The sequence below is a fragment of the Narcine bancroftii genome, chromosome 3, assembly GCF_036971445.1.
Source record: "Narcine bancroftii isolate sNarBan1 chromosome 3, sNarBan1.hap1, whole genome shotgun sequence".
In the NCBI taxonomy this organism is placed as follows: Eukaryota; Metazoa; Chordata; class Chondrichthyes; order Torpediniformes; family Narcinidae; genus Narcine; species Narcine bancroftii.
Window position 1 is genome coordinate 169,680,572 of NC_091471.1, and position 20,603 is coordinate 169,701,174.

Consider the following 20,603-nt stretch of genomic DNA (forward strand, 5'->3'; position numbering starts at 1 on the left):
GACGCTCTCTATGAGGAATTTGTACCACCTGATAAATGTACTGCAGTTACTCAGCAAGACTTCCTCAGCCTCTCCCATTTCCATGTCACCGCCATTAATCTCATGGGAGCAGGTTAATGGAAACACCACCAGCTTCCATTTGTCGTCTAATTCTTACAATTCCTCATAGAATTATAATGTCACTCAAAAGGCACTGAAATTGGCAAGGCATAAAAAAATTATATGGCCCTCATATGGGCAAGTGTGGGAAGAATACAAATGCACATAAAGTTCAGGATGGATGTGGTGGGCCAAATGGCCTGTTTCTCTGATGTTTGATTCTATCACCAACCAATTCTTCAGTGGCTCAGGACAAATCTAGGAACACTTTTCCCACCAGAAGGAAGGCAGTAGAACAAGATTGTTGCTCATTGCTATTAGACAGCAATAAATACTGCCCAGCCAATAATGGCTAAGTCATATAATTGCATAAAAGGGGACATCTGGTCTGATCCCTTCCATCTCCAGATTGTCAAGTTGGAGTCATTTGTCCTCCTGGCTTTAACTCCCCATGGGTGGTATTTATTCCACGCAAGAGTTGATGCTGCTTTGTGCATACCCTTTTAGAAAATGGTGGTTGTTTTTCTTTTCACTGTCTGTGAAGTTGCCTGCATTTCATCTTTAATATGCAATCATTAATTTGTCACATGTACAAAGGTTATTTATGGCCTCTGTGAACATGTTTTCTTTTTCTAATTATGTGCACCCTTTCTCGTCATTGTTGCATGATGGTCGATTAAAAAATAGATGCAGGTAAACAAGAGAGAGACTGCAGATGCTGGGAAACTGGAGCAACGTACAGCTGCTGGAGAAACTCAGCAGGTCAGGCACTATCTGTGGAAGACAAATCAAGATTGATGGGTTTCGGCCTGAAATGTTGGCTGTCTATATTGCCTTCCACGGATGCTGCCTGATCTGTTGAGTTCCTCTAGAGTTCTGTGTGCTGCCCATAAATAAATGCATTGCTTTGTCTGTAAAAAGAGCAAGATTTTTTACTGCACGACATTTTACAGATTTCCAAGTACCTTGGCTATAGTCTGTAATTATGAATAAAACAAGAGCTGGAGTTGAGAAAAGTGAACTTTCTTTGTTGACCTGGTGAAATTAAAACCTCTTCCAACCTATGATTGACTGTGGATGAGTCAAGTTCAAACCAGTGCATATTTACTCATGAAATCCAGCGTAAAAATAATGCCACTATTTTCTCTTCAAACAACAATCAAGCTTTTTATGTTAGCTTTATATTAGAGCTAGGTTCATTCTAATGCTGTTTTCTAATGTAACAGTATTTTAAAAAAGATACATCTTGTTAAAATAGACGCATCATTAGCTTCCTGTTAGTTCTCAAAGAAGCAGGTTATACAGCACCTAATGGCCTGAATATGTCTGGGATTGTCTGATCTCAGAAGCTAAGCAGGCTCAGGATTGGTCAGTACTCAGAGGGGAGATCGCATAGGAACACCAGAAGGTGTAGGTGTCAGTGAGGGGTGCTGGACAAAATGGTGATCCTTGGTCTGCCTTACAGTAGACAAAAGTTAAAGAATTTCAAGTATGTAACATTCTATATGTAGTATTATGTGACAATAATGGAACCTTTACTTGTACAACTATTATGTCTAAACAATTCTATTGGAAACAGTGAGAGGTTGGAGGGACTAAACAAGTCCAGCAGCATCCTGGAGAGAAATAGACAGCCAACCTGTTGGATGAGGGCCCTTTTTCGAAACTAAGGTTAGAAGGGGAAATAGCATGCATATGTTAGAACCCTGTAATACATGCATTGTACTGGTTGGCCTGCCCCGATACTGTAACTCCTTGCCTTCAGGATTTCTAATAAAGGTGGTACCGCCCAATCCCCTCCCTCAGTACTGCTTTGGAATAAGGCCAACAGCAAGTTTATAGTGATTAAAGCCAATTAATTTTGATTTCTGGTCTGTCCAGCCTAATTGATAGCACTATAATTTAATCACTATACCTATGTGCCATGGACAAGGCTATTGGAGCAGAGAAGTTGGACACTGACCCTAAGGATCCAGAGGCCTCCATAATATTTGACCAGTGGCTGCATTGCCTGAATGCCTTTATGAGGTGACACGACATCTGGGACGAGGTTGATAAGAGAGACCTGCTGTTTACACAGGTTGACCACCATGTTTTCCAGATGATTAGAGGCTCTGAGACTTACTTAGCCACTATGAGGCTCCTGCAAAAGCAGTACCTGGCCCCAAAGAACGTAATCTATGAAACATATCTCCTGGGCAGCCATCGACAAGCACCTGGTGAGTTCGTTGATGAATACATTCGGACCTTGTGGAAACTGGGGAGAGCTTGTAGTTGCGCCAATGTTACATGGGGAGCTCTGTGGCACCATCTTGGTGTGCAGGGTGCCAAACAGCAGCTGCTATCACTGAATATCCAAAGTGCTGTTACTGCGGCCAGGCAAAGCACCTGAAGAAGAACTGTTCACCTAGAACTAGGAGATCTTGTACCAGCCCGGGAAGCTCAACAAGCCTCTCAATGCCGTTCCAGGGTACCTGCACCAATGTGCAAGCAAATCACCTCCAAGTCCTTCACAACAGCTTCTGCCACGCTGGGTTTACCAGGCTCTATCACTTTGTGAATGTCTACAACCTCTTAAACTTGGTTGAGGACATTAGGGAGCTGACCAGCAGCTGCCCAGTCTGAATGGAGTGAAAGCCACACATCTACCAGCCAGAGAATGCTCACCTGAACATCTGAGTAAGGACTTCAGGGGCCCCCTCCCCTCCAAAAACTGGAACGTGCATTTCCTCAACATTGTTGACAAATACTTTCGGTTCCCATTCACCATCCACTGCTCAGATATGACTACAGCCACTGTTATTAAGTCCCTAACCTTTTCACACTCTTTGGATACCCGAGTTACATCCACATTGACCGGGGGTCCTCATTCATGAGCAAGGAGTTGCGCCAATACCTGCTGGCCAAAAGCATAGCCTCGAGCAGGACCACCAGCTATAACCCCTGAGAGAATGGCCAGTTGGAAAGGGAAAATAGTACCATTTGGAGGGCAGTCCTCTTGCCCTCAAGTCAAAAGGGCTGCCCGTCACTCAAAGGGAAGAAGTCCTACCAGAGGCACTCCATGCCACCAGGTCCCTCCTCTGTACATTGACAAATACGACCTTGCATGAAAAATTATTTTCCTTCCCCAGGAGGTAGGCATCAGGAACAAAGCTACCAGTCTGGCCGATCACAGTTGATTGACCAGCACCCCTGGCTCTACACAACTAGCAGAGACATGGTTGAGGATCCGACCCCACAATCGGCACGAGTTGCACTGCCCCAACTTCATCACCCTCCCCCCCGCCTGAACCAGCCCCAACTGCTTCTTTTCAGCCATCCAGATCCCAGCCCATCACACAGAGTACTGCCCAGGAGCCTAGGTAGCACCATAGCTGGCACTGCAATGGTCATTTTGATGGATGAAACTACTGGACAGGCTGAACCTGTAAATAGACTCTGAATGGACTCTGACACTTCACCCGCCATATTTTATTTTCAAAAGAAGGGGTGAATGTAGTGGAACACTATAGTACATGCATTGACACTGTAACTCCTACCCCTCCAGGATTTCTAATATAGACGGAACCACCCAATCCCCTCCCTCAGTACAGCCTTAGAATCAGGCCAACAGTATGTAAGATATGACTACAAGTTTATAGCGATTAAAGGCTATTAATCTCGACTTCTGGTCTGTCGGGTCTAATTGATAGTTCTACAATGCATAAAAAAATGGAGGGGGGGGAGAGGTTGGCTTGACCTGCTGAGACTTTCCGATTCTCATTCTTTGCTCAAGATCTCAGTATCTGCAGTTCCTTCGCCTCTAAACAACGGCTTCATGTGCTCGATGTGCTGTCATCATCTTAAATTTGCTTCATTGTATTCTGAGAGAACAGTCGGCACTATCTGAAAGGAGCTGATCACCCAATGTCTTTAGTCAGGAATAAATGAGAAAGCTGAAATCATCATCCACAACATAGAACCAGAGGACCATGGAACACCACAGCACAGAAACAGGCTCCTTGGCCTATCTAGTCTATGCCAAACTATTATTCCGCCTGGCCCCAATGATCCGAACCCTCCACTGCACCCCTTTTCCCCATCCCCCCTCGATCCAGTTATCTATTCAAATTTCTCCTAAATATCAAAATTGAACTTGCATCCAATGGGTTCTGTGGCCATACCCAGCCATATATTTCCATATTAACTCTTTGAGGGTGATTCAAGACAACTTGGATCTGACCTATTCCATTCACAAATAATAATTGCTGCCTGACCCTCTGAGTTCCCTCTGCATTTCTCCAATTTTCCAGTATCTGCAGACTCTCTTGTTCACTTGAGATATGAGGCAAATATTTTATTTCCATTTGTCTTTTGTGAATGGTAGCCATAACTCGGTACATGAAGAGTTCCACTGATGCTTTCAGTGTACTGAAGGCATTTAGTGGTAACTCCAATGAGGATGTCAGTAACTTGGTCTTTGCAAATGTAAAATAAAGATCAACTCTTGAACTCTTGGATCATTTACTGTCACATATACAGTGAACAACATTGCTCTGAGGTGCTTTATATTAGCCAATAATGAATTAAAACCTCACTCTTGGAGCTCACCGGATCAATTTGTCCTGTTATTGTTCCTCTGTTTAGAGTGTGATAATTTATTTCTATTGTGCCTTGACCTGAGTGGCCTGCACCCATGTTGCAAAGACCTGGAGTGAGTTATGGGTGTGCAAGAATTCCTGCTCAAGAACACATTGGTGATGAAATGAGGAAGAAATTTGTGAAACTCTTGGCCATGGTCATCTGTGGAGGGCAAGTCATTGGTAATATTTAAGGCAGAGGTAGATTCTGTATGTTCTTAATCAGGATGAAATCAGGGGTCATGAGGAGAAGGCAAAAGAATGGGGTTGAAGAGGATAGTAAATCAGCCATGATATAATGAGAATGCTCATCCATCAATGGGCTGAATGGCTATTCCATTCCAATATCTTGTCTTATGAACTTTGAAGATAATTTGTCAGTTTCATCCTCACCATTACCAATAAGAGGAATAGTTTTCAGATGCTTGGGAGTAGGCAGTGTTCCCTCCAAACTGTGCTGTGCACTCACACCTACGTTTTGCAACCAGCGCACAAAGGAAACGAATATGCGCACAATAGGTTAGTTGCCTAAAATAATGTAGAAATTAATAGTTATACTCATTGAACAAAATCTCTTGGCTAACTGTTTCTGTTCATTAATTAGTCGGTTTCTCAAATACCATATTACGTCACCTCAAATTTCCTGTTCCGGTTTCTACAGTTGCAGTACTGGTGCAGCCATGTTTGGCAGATAGTGTTCATATCCTGAAGTTTATGAAGATCTGTTTCAACTTCTGTAGATAGCTTTCTGAGTTTTTATTGAAAAAAATATTGATTCACTATGTCGAATTCAAAAGACCTGGGGATTTATGGTGCATGGTAAGAAGTCAAATTAATAAGATATTGAAACTTTGATGGCAACCATCAATACCGTGTTGTCTCGATCTACAGATAAAAGATGCAAATTTAAAGAAATTGCAGAGGCCTCTTAAAATGAAGCTGTCATTTTCAGACCACTTAATGAAGTCAGATGGTTATCTAGACACTTTGCATTGCAGGCAATAATAAAACATTATGAGGCATTCATCATAAAGTTCGAAGAAGATAAGCAAAATAATTGTGTCACAAGAAATTGATAAATATCACATACAAAGTAGCTTTACCGGTCTTAAGTGACGTCTTTGAAGAACTGGCTGCACTGTGCAAGATTCTGCAAAAGAGTGGCCTGACACTGATTGATTCATTTCATTTAGCATGAGGCAAAATTAACAAAGCAAGAAAGCAATAGCTCGGAGGCAATTATGTTTTTTAGACAGAATTTGCATGATTTTACTGGTCTGAAGAATGTCGGAAGGCTTGGCATTGGTCATTCAGTTCACACATGAACAACCAAAGCTCAAAATCTCCATTTCCTTACGCACATTTAGACAGCATACCGGAGTGCAGTAATTAAAGAGGCAGGACTTTCTATTCATTAGCCCGTTTTTCACGGAATGCCTATAGTTAACTTTACTAGGGGTCAAGGAGGTAAAATATTGGAATGGGAGTGACTCCTTATTCCCGTTCCAATCTTTTTACACAGATTATGTTCTGGAAAATTGCAAATAATTTCATGGAATGCAGTGGCTGTGTAAAAGACATAAATGTTTTGTGGAATGATGAAGTTAAAGTTTTGCTAAGCCAACAACATGAAGAAAATGTCACAGTAGATCGCTGTGACTTTTATAAATTGTCTTTGTGTTCATTTAGTACAGTGGTTCTCAACCTTTTTTGCCCTAGGCCCCACTTCAATTTTTCAAAAAATGTACATCCCACCATTAGCAGAAAAAAGTTATACATTCAAAAGAAGTTTTAATTAAATCATTTACTGCAATTGTATTTCACTGCATTTAAGGTTGGGAATACACTGGAACACACATTTCATATTCAACTACTACTTCAAATGTCAACCATCTCAAACACACATTCAACAACTGTCGTCATTTCAGTGGGAACCTTGCCCCTGACGCTGGCTGCAGATTTTTTTTTAATTTGAGGGACTAATTTTGTTCGTTTCTACCTTAAATCTCCATGTTTTGTAATTTCCAGTCGGTTTCTCTGAGCTTGAAGCAAATCACTAACAGCATTGAAGCCACATTCTACTAGATAAAATGATGGAAAATGTATCAATAGTTCCCTTGCTAAAGTAGTGGAGTTTGGGTATTTCCTTTCGATCTCGTTAGACAGCCGCATCATGGCTCCTTTCACTTTGAACAGTTTTCATAGATTCATCAAGTCGCAACTCAGATAACTCCTTTTGGTATTGCACTGGAACTTCAGATAAGTCCACCAGCAATGGCTAAGTTACGCAAGAGGGAAAATCCATTGGCTTTAAATCACAAAATCTATCATTGAAGTTGGTAACAAAACATTTTCAAATGGTCAACAATGACGTTTGTAGCAGCATTAGTTACCTGACACTTTTTCAACCAAAAGATTCAGGGCTGTAGTTTGCGCAGTGAATAATGAAGTGACTTTTGATCTATTTTCAAACATCTCTTTCAGTGATATAAAATATTCCTATTTCGAATAGACATGGTAAGGATGTTTTACCCTCATATGAGCTTAAATGACCTGCTTTCATTGATTCATTTGTCAAAGTCTGTTGGGATAATAGGCAAAAAGGTGCACATTCACCGTGTACAGCAGGTATAAACCCAAACTTCAAGAACTCCACTGAATATCGATGAACCTTTTGCTGGCTTGTTCTGCTTATTTTGAATTTACAACAGCGGGATCTACTTTAAACAGATTAATACAACAATGTGAGCTCCCTGAAACAGATTAATCAATATTTTATTATGTCTTACAATTGAAAAATGTAATAAAAGTAATGATTGAATCAAAGGAAGAATACTGACCCTTAAAAAACATGAAAAAAGCTCTAGCGTAGTTTCTGACATTTTTTCTCGCAGAGAGTGCATCAAAAATGCACTAGCCTCGTGCTTTACTTTCTGGGGTCCCTATTTATCTTATGACTTTAGCGTTCCCCTCCTGCTGGTGCCTGGGACAGATCCCTCTCAATACTGAAATGAAAAAGTAAAGGGGTATGGACGGAGACATAATTTGGAATGGATGATAATAAGATCAGTTAGAAACAATATAATTATAATGTTAACCAAGGATAATAGCAGGTAAAATAAGAGAAATAATGGAGAAACAACCAGAGAAACATTGGAAGAGCAAAAACACGTTACGAAAAAAAAAGAACAAAGTGATTTTACTGGGACGTTACCACAATTGTGCTGGATTGACAGTGTTACCAAGTCACATTTTTCACATCAACATAACAAATTTATTTTTTCAAACCAACTTTTTAATTATTTCCCAAAATATTCCTACAGCTCACTAAAATATTCTTAAGCCCCACGCCCCACCAAAATATTCATCTGGAGAATATATGATTTAGAAGAAAGATTTTCACATTAAGTATCTGGATAGTTTGTCAACTAGCTTTGTAATTGAATGAGATTTGATTTTACTTTAATAATAATAATCTGTGAATTGATGGATGCTATTGTCATTAATTTATTTAGACATTGCATCACATAAAAATAAGAAACATTCATTGATGTTTTATTTAATGGAACAACAAACTGAACAAAGTATTTCAAAGTGTGGAATAAAATCTTAACTAAATGTTACTTTGTAGAATGCAATCATACTTGTTTTATATTAAAACATGCCAATACAGTTTTATTAGCCGTGAGAGATAGGCTGTGCCAAAATGATTCAAGTCTACATTTGCACAAGCATTCAGTGCACACGTACTTTTGTCACAGGGAAAAAAATAATTGCACAATCTAAGGATTTTTGCATATACATAGAGGGAACATTGGAAGTAATTTAGAGGTGCATTCTTCACACAGAGAGGGGTTGGTACATAGAATGTGCTGCCAGCCACAGTGGTGGAGGCAGGTACAAGAGGATCTTTTAAGAGACTATTAGATAGGTACATGAAACAGATAAAAATGGAAGGTTATACAGAAGGGAGGTTTGGTAGAGTCAGTTATTATGTCAGCACGATATTGTTGGATGAAGGGCCTATACTATGCTGTAGGTTTCTATGTTCTATTTCAGATTTAATAGAATGAAGATTTTGCAGCTCCTGTAGTGAGATAATTCGCTCACCTCTCTGGATTGGTCTTTCAGTCATGTTTATTAACATGATGGTTCAAGGTAGCTTTTATTATCATGTAATAATATATGAAGATGTAATAAACATGATATACATTAACTTTTGTTTGCTGTGAGGCAACCAAAGAGTCTTCACAAGCATTGCCCGGTGCCCCCAAAAAATAGGAGAAAGAGAAGAAAAGGAGAGTCCTTTCAAAGACAATGAGTGTCTGTGGATTCAGCTCCAGCAGCTTCTGCAGCTACACAGAACATGTGCTTTAGTTTAAATCCTCGGCAACTTGAGCTCCAGGTCCAAACCTCTGATACAATCAGGAGGCTTTCAGTGCCCAAGGCCCTTTGGGTGCCTTCCTTGTGCTCAGCAGCCTCTCAAATCAGGATTACGATACCTGGTTCCCATGAGCCAGTTTCCAGCAGTTCTTAGGTAGGCTTGTGTGAGTCCTTCAGCGCCTGGGCCCCTCACTGGTGCACTGTCAAGGACACCTTCCTCATCGGGATGTTTCCCATGCTTCTCTTTCTTAATGGGGGAAGGGAGAGCTGGTTGTTCTCCCTGCACCAGTCAGTTGCAATCCCTCGCAGTATGCTGCCCAGAGCAGGCACTGCCATCTTGGTCATAGCAACCAATAACCATGAGCAATACACTTGGAGATTTGAGGCCCATTGGATCCTGATGGCTACTCGTGGCATTGGATATTTTTGCTCTTTCATCCCTGTTCATTCTTCCTCATGCTGCTTAGTGGAGCTTTCAGCTCCGCATAAGCTCACAATGTTTTTTATAGTCTCAGGTTACATCAAAATGTTTTACAGCCATTGCCATACTGTTGGACCTTAGCCACTGCTGGAGTATCTGAAAGGCTGCAATAAGTTGTGCACAGCAATTTCCTGACAATAACAATGACAAAATGGCTGGATAATCTGCTTAGTGATATTGAGTAAGGAATAAATATTGGTCAGAAAAATGGGGAGAACACTATTAAATTGCTATCATGCTTTTTGTGGATATAAAAATGCAGGCACTGCTGCAGCTGTGCTAATAAGAGCTCTCTGTTGGTGTGGACCAGGGAAGGCTGGACGTGAATTTTCGAGTACTCCTCCATGGGGTCCTAGGTTGTTACACTGGACAATCCCATCTGTAAAACAGGGCCAGTTCATTTTTATTACCTTGGAGAAAATACGGAGCAGGTCCATGCTCAAGATGGTGGCACCCACGCTTGGCAGCCCAGACCACAATGGTTGCAGGATCCAGGTCACCAGAGCAGGAGAGCAACCCTCACATCCTCCACTAAGAAGAAGCCTGGGTGAGGACGCTTGGAGACCACAGCAACGGACCAGCGAGGGGCTCCACGGTCAAAGTTCACACACCAGGCCGCAGTCTGCTGGACACGTGCGAACCAAGTACCAGGTTCACGATCCATGAGGGTGCTGATGGCAAAAAGGTCTCCTGAGAGATCATAGGCATTAACAGCTTTCTAATTGTATTGGGGGTTTGAAACAGAAGGCCAAAGAGGGGGCAACTCAAATGCTTGGAGTTTGGGTTCACTGGAATGGATGGAAGAATGTGTGGCTACGGAAGATGGGAGTGTAGAAGGCAGCAGCATCCGAGAATGTGGCAGGATCCACGGACAATCAATGTCTCTGCAGGGACTTCCTTTCGTTTCTCTGAATCTACTTGGTCTCTGTCTCTGCTTGGTCAGCACACTGGACTAGTGGCATCTCTGGGTGCCTTCAGGGGCAAACAAAAGTGAACAGATTTTGCACATTTATGTATATGTCAATAAAGTAAACTCGAGATTCATATAAATGAGAGCAAATAGAGTCTCTTCACATTTCTCTTGATGTATGGTAAAGAGCCTGGAATTGATAAGGTGGGGGAGAGTGAGTGAGGAGAATTATTCTGAAGCACTGAATTATAAAATAGACATATTGCATGATTTTCTGACTACTTTTGAAAGAGAATGGGTCATTCTTTGTTTGACTTGAAGTGATCAGTTAATAGTTTTGGGGAAACAAGACCCAAGGAACAGAGCAGTCAATCTCTGACCTGATCTGAATTGCTATTTATTTAGGGCATTGTTGTTCGAAGACCATCTCCATTTACCTAGCACTGCTCCGTATCTCTTGATATGCTTCATAAGTCAAAGTCAATCTCAAGGTCACAGGGGCATCTCAGAGATTGAAATTTGCTTTGCATTACAAGTGATGCTTGAGCCCAAAGACTTGCTGGAATTCATCTCCTTCTCAAGTGGCATTACTGGTGTTCCCAAGTACTAACCAGGCCTGAAACAGCTTGGATTTGCAAAACAGAGGAATCTGTAGGGCTGGTCACCAAGGATTCACACTCAATTTCAGTAAACACATCAATCTCAATCTCCAAAATTGTTCTGAGCATCTGCAACCCCTTTTTTCTGAGAGAGTGGTGGAGAAGCAAAATAATTCCAAATTGTTTGTGAAAGGTTGTTTTTTGAATACTTCTCTTTAATATATAGTTCTAATTATAAGGTTCTGTCACTCTGTTTTTTTAATGACTGACCAGAAAAAATATTTCCTCTATATCCACAGTATCAAATCCCTTGAATATTTTCAACACTTGCATTCAAGGGAATAAAGAATGTGTTTATATGAGACTGGACTAAATTTGTCCTTACTAGACCAATAGACACAGCTACGTAGAAAGACAATTTTTTTGTAGTTTCTGGTGGGTCAGAGGTCAAAGTGGCTTTGAGGTTTGCGTGCAAGGAAGATTGCCAACTATGAAAGGTGTTGGTAATTTGAGGCTTCACGCCTCTCACTTTGTGAGTCACATGCCTTACCACAACATTTTAGTTGACTATTACTGAGCTACCTATTCAATTATCTGATCAAAGATTAGTCTAGGTTCCTTGGTGATCTCTCAATGTAATGAGCTTTCACTTGACTCTCCATTTATTCACAACATTTACCTTCATTCACAGAATGTTGACTTTAAACAATAAATGTAGAGAATGCAGAGAAATCCAAGTTAAAAATAATTGAACTAAAGCATGCTTTGATCCCTGTAGTAAGCAATCATCTGCATTAACTGTCAAAGGAATAAATGGCAATTTCATTTCTTTCTATAACTCAAGTTTATTTTTATTGCTCCGCATTTCTTCCTCTTTATAAAATTCTTCCTGTAATTTTCCTGCTTTACAGACTTCCTGTGAAGGAGTTACTTTGACTTAAATGCAGGCTCATTATGGGACATGATGACATAAAACTTTGCATTGAGATTGGTTGAAAGAAATGCAAATGCTAATTGCACAATTTCATTAATCTTGAAATGTTTTAACAGGCCACCAGGTCACATACCTTTCATGGGCTTTACTCACAGCATGCATGTAAATTTTATTGTAAAATTTGTAAATTGCTGTGTGTCCAGTCGTGCTTACTAACACAAAACAAGCTGCATTTTTTTCTCTCAAGCTGATAATCAGGTTCAGAATTATTGCTGACAGGAAAAAAAAAACAATTTTCCACTTGACATTCATGATGTCAACAAGCTTCCACAATGGAGTTGAATTTTCTCTGTACATTTCGAATGCAGTAATTGACACCTTAGCCTTTAAGAATTTATTTTCTAGGTTTCTGTAATCCCTTTGAGAACTATTCCAGTCTACTGCCTGTGGTGGAAAATGAGGGATTATTATTTATTACCAATTCTGAGTTTAACTGGCACTTAAAAGTGAACGTGATAATGTGTTTGAGTCATCTTCCCTGGAAGAGGCCAATGTGGGAGTGGCAGATTCTTCCACAGAGTTTCAGGTAGGACGAAACATTTCTGATGACTCTCACTAATGGACTGACTCCTCCTCACGATCCCTGACTCACCCTCAGTGGCAAGACAAGGTACTGATGATATCTCCTGCAATTGAGTGCCTCCAATACTAAGGTAAACATTGGAAGAATATCTCAGCAGCCGAATGCTGGAGTAAACAGCCACAGCTTAAATTTATACCTTTAATTTAAAATTTAGACATGCAGCATAGCAACAAACCCTTCTAGCCCATGAGGTTAGTTCAGGAAATAGTTGTGGACTTAACAAGATATTTCAACAGCTTGCAGTCAGTTATGAGATGTCAATTGTGTTCTTAAAATGTAAACCAAATGCTTTTTTTAAACTAATAACAAAAGCAATACAGTGTTTTTAGTTCCATACAAATGTAGCTTGAAGCTTTAAGTTCTGATTTATGTTGATATGGGTTAAGATGGACATTGTGCAAAGAGTGACGTGTAGGAAGCAATTCAGATGCATTGGCATAGATTGTGAATTGCATTCCAATTTCAAGAATCGTGTGATTACACCTGCATGATTGAGAGTGCTTTAATACATCAGATAAAGTTGAAATTGGATTATATAGCTTTATTTATTTCAGTGCCAAACCATCCAATTTCAAGGTTTGCTTGTCCAGTTTTTGTTAGGTTTTGCAGTATTGAGATCTTTGAACAGAGTAAAAAAAAAAATGAAGGAATTAGCATCTCCCTTCTGTCCCTGGCAATTCTGCATCACTTGGAAAATACTTAACTGCTCTGGATGTAGGTAACATTGTGGATCTGTTTTCATTAAAGTCAATGATAATTGTAATTTTCCTGCCTTTCAACCCAATGTTCACCTCATAGTCTCTGAGGCTGCAGTGTAAATGGGCAGGCTGATTTAGCAGGGAAGTGCTCAAGCAATTGGGGAGAAAGTTTGCAAAAAGGAGGACATTCAGCCCATCATATCCTCTGCCAGTCTCTGTTGGAACAAGTCTGTCAGTTCAATTCTGCATTTTTCACCAAAGATCTAAAAAGAGTTTTCTTTTGACTATTACACAGTGAATTCCAGGACCCTGCAGAAAGAATTGGGGTGATGATACATAGACACATTAAAATGGGGGCACTTCATTGGGCAAGGCATTGAATACAGGAGTAGGGGTGTCAGGTTACAGCTATGTGAGATGTTGATGTGTCCACACTTGGAGTATTCTATGAAGTTCTGGTACCCAACTATAGGAAAGATATATCCAAGCTTGAAAGAATGCAGAAACGATTCATGAGAATGTCACCAGGACTGGCAGGCTTGAATAATAAGAAGAGAATGAATAAGCTGATATTTTTCTGCTGTAGCATAGGAAGCTGCGGGTGACCTTAAAAGATATTTATAAAATCATAAGGGGGTGAATGGTCACAGCCTTTTTTCTCAGATCAGGGGAGTCTAAAAATAGAGGCCTTCGGTTTAAAGAGAGGGGTGAAAGATTTAAAAGGGACCCAAGGGGAACGTTTTTCACACAGAAGGTGGTGGGTGTAGGGAATGAGTTGCAAAATGATGTGGGAGAGGCTGGTATAATATGTAACATTTCGAAGACATTTAGACAGGTGCATAGATTGGAGAGGTCTTGAGGGATATGGCCCAAATACAAGGAAATGGGATGAGCTTGCTTGGCATAAACAAGTATAGCCAAAGGGCTTGATTCGCTGCTGTAAAACTTTATTATTTCCCTTTTGAAGGCTGTTTAATTCTAGTACCTCCACCCTTTGATGCAATGAGCTCAAAACCACAATGGTTTTCTGCACAAAACTGTTCACATTCCCATTTATCTTTTACCCACAATTTTAAACCACTGATTAGTATAGTTTCCCACTATCTATCTATCAATCCAACACAGAAATAATCTCAATAATCTATCTCCTCTAAACTGTCTTTGCTCAAAGGAAAACAGTTCCAACTTCTTTAGTCTGTGGAGCTGAAATCCCTCCTGTCTGGGATCATTCTAAGAACATAGCATTCATAAATTAGGGGGAAAATGGCAATTTTGTATGGGTTGCTTTCAGAAAGGGGGCTTAATTAGACATATAGGCCTAAGAGGAATTGATTAATCATTCACTCATGGGTGGATGTTGTATCATTAATATTTGGAGCCAACTTGTCGAAGGAGCTTTTGATGCCATAGCATGTTTAGGCAATTGACTGAATTCTGTCTATACTCTGAATGATTTAGCATGTTAAATACAAAATACAGAGTTTTTCAGGATAAATATTTTGCCTCTCAGTCCAGTTCCCTATGTTTTAATCTATTTGCCTCCAGTATGTCTGTATAGGGCAATGGAATGAAGTGAAATGGAACAGTGTTTTTCCTTTCAATTCACACAATACATCTTAATGAGGTAGATCATGCCTTAATTTACTTTAAACCAGCCACTTCCTAATATTCTTATGCAGTCGCACATTTATGGATCGGTTGAAACATCACCGAGCAATCGGAGTGTCAAGCTGGTCACTCTACGTCATTCCACAAGGATGTAATTGCAGCTTGTTGTAATTGGATTGTGGAAATATTTTGAAATAGTTGTGTTACAAGTCCAGAGGACCCCAAAACCCAGCAGCAATAGATATTCACCAAGACAAATGGTTACTTAAACAAAAGTTGCTTTTAATTATCTTTAAACATGAAAATAGAATCAAATTTTAACATGACTATTAACTTACTTACCTTGTAATTCTAAGCGCATGTGTATGTAATGTGTGTGTAAGTTCAGAAAAGTTCTTTGGTTCACAGTCCAATCTCAATTCTCATCCCTCCAAGTTTACTGGTTGCAGGTAATTCTTATACTGTGCACAGAATTTAACATTTATAAAGTTCACCAGGCTTTTGGTGCTTGAAAGGTAAATTGTTACCACTCAGAAAGGTTCTTGTTGATTTTCACAGAGAGATTTGTTGTTTCAGGATATCCACAACTAATGTACTTCCATCATTCACCTCAGTGTCTTGCTGATGAAACTTGCCCTGTTAGGGTTCTCCAAATGATAACCTCTTTCTTTCAGGTCACCACTGAGTTCCTTTTTGTTTCTCTTATTCCAAGTGAAACATTAGACAGCCAGTTCTCTCCTCTTGCATGAACCATAAGTGCTTTGACCAGGCAGTCTTACAAATGGGGTTTCCATAAGTTTTCCAGCTTGTCCTCTTCCAGTCCCAGCTTCTTTTGCTGGATGTAACACTGTAGAAATGATCACTGTCACTGTGTGTGTCTCTCTCTCTGACACAGAGAGAAAAGCCTGTTGGACTCTCTCTGCTTGAAAAACCACATGACCCTCTTGGAACAAAAAATCTGTGATTCCAGCAAGATCTTTCATCTGTTGCCTTTCATAAACTACAATCCATTAGTGGTCTCTTGAGCACTCTTCAAAGATCTTGCAAATGCTGTATAGCTGATATGTCTAGCATGGGGCAGAGCCCCAGTATTTCAAATAAGATCTGTTTTAAAGTGTTTATATGTGACCTACTCTAAGAAACCTTTCCCAATTTATCTCCCAAAAACATATCTATATATATCTATATACCCTGTCACAGTTGCCATGCAAGAAAGTGATTGGGCCTACTCTGTCCTTCGCAGATGAAAAAAGAGTCATAGAGTCATGGCAACAGGCCCTCCAGCCCACTAAATCAGAGTTGACAATAGGACTAATTTACACTAATCCTACAACCACCATGGTTCATGTACACACTAGGGGCAACCTACTGTGGCCAAATTACCTATCAATCCTTGACGTAGTCATCATGAGTGTAGGTAAATCTGTATACTACAAGGAGTGACTCATCTTGGTGATGGGGGAACCTCAGGCTCTGACTGTGCTGGACACATGAAGTAGAGAAGGGGGAACTGAAAAAAGAAAGTTAATTGTATGGTGCATCAAGAATTCTCCTAAAATAGAGAAGGTGCAATAGAGCTAAAGTTTCAAGATTCAAAATTCAATTTATTGTCAGGTAATATGAACTGTGTCCTATTAAATGAAATTGCCTTTGTCTTGTGTAAAGTAGACAGATTTGCCATTGGCAGATATTGCCAGAAGTGCATCTTGCTGTCAGAGAAAGAGAAGCAAAATAGAGTTTTCCAGAGTCCCCAAGTGTATGTGAATTTGCCTCGACCACTCCCGCAGCCTCCACAGTTAAATAGAGTCCCGTCCATATAATCAGTAACCTGAGCTCCAGATCTGAATCTCCAAAATGATGAGGAACCTTTCAGTACCCTTGGCACCCTCTTGCATCCCAGTTCCGATACCTGGTACACCTGCAGCCAATTTTGAGCCAGTTTATGGCAATCTGCAGCCTCCATAGATTCCTCACTTCAAGTCACCAGCAGCCTGTTGCCTGATAAAGGTGGTTCCATCCAATCCCCTCCCTCAGTACTGCCGTGGAATCAGACCAACAGTATGTAAGATATGCCTGTAAGTTCATAGCGATTAAAGCCTATTAATCTTGACTTGTGGTCTGTCGAATCTAATTGATAGCACCACACAGATGTGGAATGGTCTCCCCATTTTCTGGTCCCCTGTGCCAGTCCTCCACTTTCCTGGAGTCGGTAAACATTTGTGGGTGCTGCTGATCATAGGTGCTACCATCTTGGGATTTTAAATAAAATCCTTTAATGGACCTGTGCAGAGCTGACAGCAATCAAACTGAGTGATTGGACCCCATGGAGCCCTGTGTCTCTACTTCCCAGTGCTCCAGCACTACCACAATTTTTTGTTGTGTAAGGCTCCTTCTTCCTCCCATGTTGGCAACAATATTTGATCACTCACAAAGGCCAGGACACTTAACAATAGTGTTTTTATGAAAAGAAACATTTTGGAGCAAGAAAAATTTTATTGTAGTGACTTCCATGCCTTAAAAGCTTAAGGTTTGATGATAATGAGACACTGCAGATGGTGGGATCTGGTTACAAGTTCAAGTTCAAATTCATTACCATCTGAATGTACAGAAACTGCCAGATGAAACAGCATTTCTCTGTACCACAGTGCACACACATACACACATAATATTCATATACAGTTTATACATTCAGATATAACTTAAAATGAATATAAATATTTTGGAATGATTTACTTGGTTCCAGGGTACTGTTCATCAATCTCACAAGCCTGTGGGAAGAAGCTATTTCCCAGCCTGACATTCCTGATTTTGATGCTCCTGTACCTCCTCCCTGATGACAGTGGGCAAAAGATTCGGTGTGCTGGATGGAAATGTTCCTCAATAATTCTTTGAGCCCTATTTAAGTGAACGTAGTGGGGATGATGGTTAGCATTGCATGCAATTTACCAAAACTTCTGGTCACTTCTAAGAAGCACCCAGAACTAGATAGGTGAGATCAAAGACCTCCATTTGATGGATCCAAATGAAGAGGAGATAGATATTACTGTCAGTTTTAACCCATGCCTGAAACTACCAAATGTGAATTACTCCATAAAGAGGAAATTCAAAAATGGAGGTAAATATTGGATGAAAAAGCCAATAGAGGTACAAGGGATCAGAATTGGAGAGACAAGGAGATAGAGGAAAGATACTTATTCAAAGCATTTAATCAATTATCAGAATGTCCTTGTGACCTTTGGACAAGAAATGGGCTAGTAACTGAACCTGTAATAAAGCAAAATCAATGTGGTTCATGAATATTGTCAGTGAATTTTCATAATTACAAACAGGGATATTTTATTTGCTTGTCAATGATATTATTGTTATTTTATGGTAATTCTTCTGTTACCTGTCCAACATCTGAAGGATAAATTATTTGGTCTGTCAGTACACTTGACCTTGTGCACTTCTGAGACAGTAAAAAGTGATAGTCAGTATTGGAATGGCACCATCATTATGACAGAAAATAAAATGTCAACTTCTGGGGTCTTTTGTTTGAATATTTTATTTTAATTTTATGATCAAACAATTATCAATAATTAACCATCACAAATGTATACATAATGAAAATGAATCACTGATACAGATGGTTCAAATTTCCAAAGAAAAGAAAAGATGCTGTCCCTCCTCCCCCAAACAGAAATCCCTCAAAGATAAAAAGAACAGAAAAGAAATCATGAAGAAATAGAAGAAAGAAAATATAGAGGAAAGAAAGTGAGAAAGGAAAAGAAAAAGGACCTGTTGGGATCCAGATTTCAGCTCAGAAAGTCCAGTTCATTTTACCTAGATCACAAATAAGGGAGAAAAGAGGATAAGAAAATTCAAAAATAGTGTTAATGCCTAAAATATACAACCCTGTATTTGTAAATATGACTGCCATACCTGCAGAAACATTTGTACGTTTTCCTTAAATTATAAGTAATTTTCTCCAGGGGAACACAGCTATGCATTTCTGCATTCCATTGGGGAACCAGACTTCCAGGTAACCACAATACATTTCCTGGTCTCTGCTAATAGAATCTTTAGAAATTCTAATTGATACCTGGACAGCCTCATTTTAGGTCTTGTGTCCATAATATTTCCTAGAAGAAACAATTCTGGACTTAGTGGCAATTGCTTCCCAATAATCTGGTTTAATAAAACTCTTAAATTCTGCCAATAAAGGTTTCACTTTAGAGCATGACCTGCCTCCCAGCTTCGTGTCATCTGCAAATTTGGAGATCCTGCGTTCTATTCACACATCTAAGTCATTGATAGTTATTTTAAATAAGTGTGGTCCCAGCACTGAGCCTTGAGGTACCCCACTAATCACTGCCTGCCATTCAGCAAAGAACCTGAGGGTACAGATTGAAATGAATAAAATAGAGGAAATTAATCTATAAAATATTTTGTAAAAATGGCCTGAACAACTTTTGAAAGGGATTTTAAATCATTTGTTTATGGATGGAACCAATATGGAAAGAGGAATAAAGAACTATCAAATAGTCAAGACAATATTAAAGCAGAACCCACATTCCTTTTACATTAAATAATCCTTTTTTTGATATTTGGCATAATCATGTGGTAAAGTGGATAAAAGATTGTTTTTTAGGTTCCCTTTTTTCTGACTTTTGAACAAATGAAAGAGAAATACGATGTATCAAATAATGCTATTTTCTCATATTATCAGCTCAAATCATATTTAAAAAAGAAGTTAGGTGCAAATTTTAGACTTCTGGAGCAGAGTCAATTTGAATGTTTACTAACCAATACATTTATAGAGAATCTATTACTAATGTGTACATAAAATTACAAGTCAAAAAGCAGAAAAAGGAATTATATAAGTCAAAACAAAGTTGGGAAGGAGATTTAAATATACAATTTCAAGAAGAGGTATTGTCAAGATTGTGTTATGAGAATGTAACCAATACAATCAATGTCAGATATCAAATGGTACAATATAATTTTTTTGCACCAGCTATACTATGCTCCATAAAAATTACACAGACTTAACTCAAATTGCTCTGATAAGCGTTTCAGATGTAATAAGGAAATGGGAACTTTACTGCATGCAGTTTGGTTGTGTGGAAAAGTTGAAAAATTTTTGGAAGATTTGAGTATATTGTTATGAGCCCAGAGGACCTCAAAACACAGCAGCAATAGATATTCACCAAGACAAATGGTTACTTAAACAAAAGTTACTTTTAATTATCTTTAAACATGAAAACAGGATCACACATTAACTTAACTTTACTAACCTAACTTAACCCCCTTCTAATTCTAAGGGTGTGTGTGTGTGTGTGTGTGTGTGTGTGTGTGTGTGTGTGTGTGTGTGTGTGTGTGTGTGTGTGTGTGTGTGTGTGTGTGTGTGTGTGTGTGTGTGTGTGTGTGTGTGTGTGTGTGTGTGTGTGTGTGTGTGTGTGTGTGTGTGTAAGTTCAGAAACCTTCTTTGTTTCACAATCCAATCTCACTTCTCATTCGTTCAAGTTCACTGTTGCAGGCAATTCTTATACTGTGCGCAGAATTTAACATTTATAAAGTTCACCAGGCCTTGGTGCTTGAAAGGTAAATGGTTACTGGTCAGGAATGTTCTTGTCAGTTTTCAGAGAGA

The 20,603-nt window shown here is 39.5% G+C and overlaps 1 long non-coding RNA gene across 2 annotated transcripts in view; it reads left to right on the top strand.

Moving 5' to 3' along the window:
• Positions 1 to 1,687: 1,687 nt before the first annotated feature.
• Positions 1,688 to 20,603, top strand: part of LOC138756287 (uncharacterized) — a 325,157-nt gene continuing 306,241 nt past the window's right edge. For both annotated transcript variants that reach the window (XR_011352951.1, XR_011352950.1), the window contains exon 1: positions 1,688 to 1,770. This is a non-coding gene — a long non-coding RNA (uncharacterized lncRNA). The remainder of the gene's footprint in view (positions 1,771 to 20,603) is intronic.